The sequence below is a fragment of the Dioscorea cayenensis genome, chromosome 20 (assembly GCF_009730915.1).
Source record: "Dioscorea cayenensis subsp. rotundata cultivar TDr96_F1 chromosome 20, TDr96_F1_v2_PseudoChromosome.rev07_lg8_w22 25.fasta, whole genome shotgun sequence".
Taxonomy (NCBI): Eukaryota; Viridiplantae; Streptophyta; class Magnoliopsida; order Dioscoreales; family Dioscoreaceae; genus Dioscorea; species Dioscorea cayenensis.
Genome location: NC_052490.1, coordinates 18,702,094 through 18,705,047, shown reverse-complemented (window position 1 = coordinate 18,705,047; position 2,954 = coordinate 18,702,094).

Genomic DNA, 2,954 nt, shown 5'->3' with positions numbered 1-2,954 from the left:
CATGAGTAGCTCCACTTGCTAATAATTCATCTACGTTTAACAAAAGAAGTTTAGAATTGAAAATATAGAAATTATATATTTTTTTGTTATAAATATCACTAAATTTGTAAAAACAATTTTTTTACCTTCATCTTCAGAATCTATCTCATCAAGTAAATTGGAATAGTCTTCCATTGCTTTAGAACTCATTCCTATATAAATCACATGAAATTTAATGAGTTATTGATAATAAAACTATAACATATTATAATATGAATACATAAAACATGTAAATAAATAACTTTACCTTTATTTTCTTCACTCCATAACCAACTTCTAGCGCACATCAAATCCTCTAAAGTATACTAATGAAGTTGACTACCATGAGGGCTTAGTGTTCGACCACTAGTACTTAATGTAGATTTAGAAGTTATAGTAGATATTGGAATGTCTAACACATCCTTTGTAATTGTTTGTAGCGTTGGATATTTAACTCAGTTCAACCTTCCCCACATCAAAATATCAAAGGTGACAAGTCTTGGTAAAATATCTTTCTCCAAATAAAGATCGAGCTTTAACTTAACATGTGACGTTTTTGTCCTTTTTTAGGCTCCTCACAAATGTGTCAAAGTCATTCAATGAATCATCAAGTGTAGAATTATTATCTTCAAATGGAGATATAGTAGATTCTTTATTCTTCAACTCATAATCAAAAACCAAATCATAGCAAAGCTTTTGAATTCTATTAACTTCAACAAAAGCATCAACATGATACAATTTTTGATAATAATATTCAAGTAAACTCATCTTGTATCTTGGCTCCAACACTGTAGTAACTCCCATGATATCATGATTTACACTCCAATAACATTGAAACTTATCCATCATTTTTGTTGCCATTCTCCGAATCACCTCATTAGGATAAGTAAGCCAACTTAATATTATCAAATTAATTTCACAAACTTTGGAAAAATAAAGATTAGCAGTGGAATAATTAGTGCCAGTAAAACAATTCTATAACACTATTAACAATCTTCAATTTCTCACAAACTTCACATGCAAATTTTCATTGTGTTGCCGTTGGCAAACAAGTATATTTATCATCCAACTGTTTTAGCCTACAGAATACTTCTTTATATGATATGGCAACATCAAACATTTTATAAGTCGAATTTCATCTAGTTGGACAATCCAAACATAAGTTTTTACTATAGGCCATGCATTATTGTTTAGCTGTTTCCTTAAATTTATCCATTCTTTTAAGAGTTGTTGTGCAATAAACTACACTGTCACTAATTTTTTCAACCCCATCTTTCACCGCCTCTAATCCATCCTTTATAATTAAATTCAATATATGTGCACAACAAAACATATGAAGCAAAGAACCATCTTTTAGAAAAGTCCCGAGATGCAAGTTATCCTTGATGTTTTCAATCACGAAATCATTTGTGCTACAATTATCCAAAGTTATGGTGGAGAACTTACCATCAATATTCCAATCCAACAAACATCCAACCAAGATAGTGCTAAGTTTATCACTTGTGTGAGGAGCAGGGACATAAATGAACCTAATATAAAAAAGATACATTTAATCATTCCAATATAAGTAAAAAAGTAAATAACAATTATCACTGCTATTGAAAAGTAATATATAACCATAAAATAAATTTACATTTACCTCAAAATGAGATTTTGTAAAATCCAAGAGTAATTAATGTAGTGGGCAGTGTTAGCCATATGTCCTTTCTTTTGGTTGCTTGATGTCCACATATTTGCTGTAATTGCCACTTTTCCTTCATTAGTTTCCATCAACTTCAATGCTACCGATTTCTCAATATCATACATTTTTTAAATTTCTTTCTTCATGATATTTCAAGATGGGACTTTATATAGTGGTTGAAGTGCAGCTAAATATCTTTTAAACCAATATAATCTACTATCGAAAGTGGATATTCTTGCATAATGATTGCTTAAACTAGCTCCTTCTTTTCAAATTCTAGATCATAAATTGTAGAAGTTATTTCTTGTTTGCCTTTAATCATCTTGGATGTGATAAGTTTTTGCCCCTTAGGCTAATCTTGCGTTGGATCCATAACTCCATATGTTGATGCAAATGCTTCGTTCCATTTTTTTATTTCCCACCAAGCAATTTCTTACAATAAATATATTGACCTTTGTCCTCTCCATTAACTTGAGTTTTTTCAAAATGACTCCACACAACACTTTTGAGTCTCTCAATTTGTGTAGTAGACTCTGTATTATCTCCTACATCTCCTTCAATGGCAGTTTCATTTGGAGTAGAGCCTTCAGGATTAGAGCTTTCAATTTCAGTTGATTGAGTTGAATTTTCATCTGGGTGAGATATTGATTGATGATAACCAATATTGTCAGCTATTTAAAAAAACCCAATTATTCATATTTGTGATCTCAGAGGATTTGTTAATGTACAAATAAAATTTAAGAATATTATCAAACAACAATGATTCTTTATATGACAAAATTCAATCAATTTAATTTGAAGTAATAGTATAACGATTTTAAAGATTATTATGACAATAATAGCTAATTTACCAAGGATATACAAAAACACAATTTGAGTCTTTCTATCATGGTAGGAACATTCTATTGAAACACAAATGAAAAAGATTAAAGCAAGAAAAATACTTTTTTTTAATCTCTTATTTATTATATAAACATGGGTTGATGACATTTTAATTATATCCTACCAACTCCTACAAAAATCCTACTATCAATATCAGATATATCTTGGAAGCAATTAATTTGATTCCAAAATCAAATTAGGCATCAAATCCCACAACCATGTAACCATGTTCCTTCTATGAAAAGCAAATTGTGAATCCTAACCAAAACAACTTGGTCCTTAAAGCATAATTTGGGGCTTAAAAGTGAGGGTGAAACTTCAAGTTAGAAGCACTCAACTCAAAACTATCCAAATATATTATGAGTCAACCTGC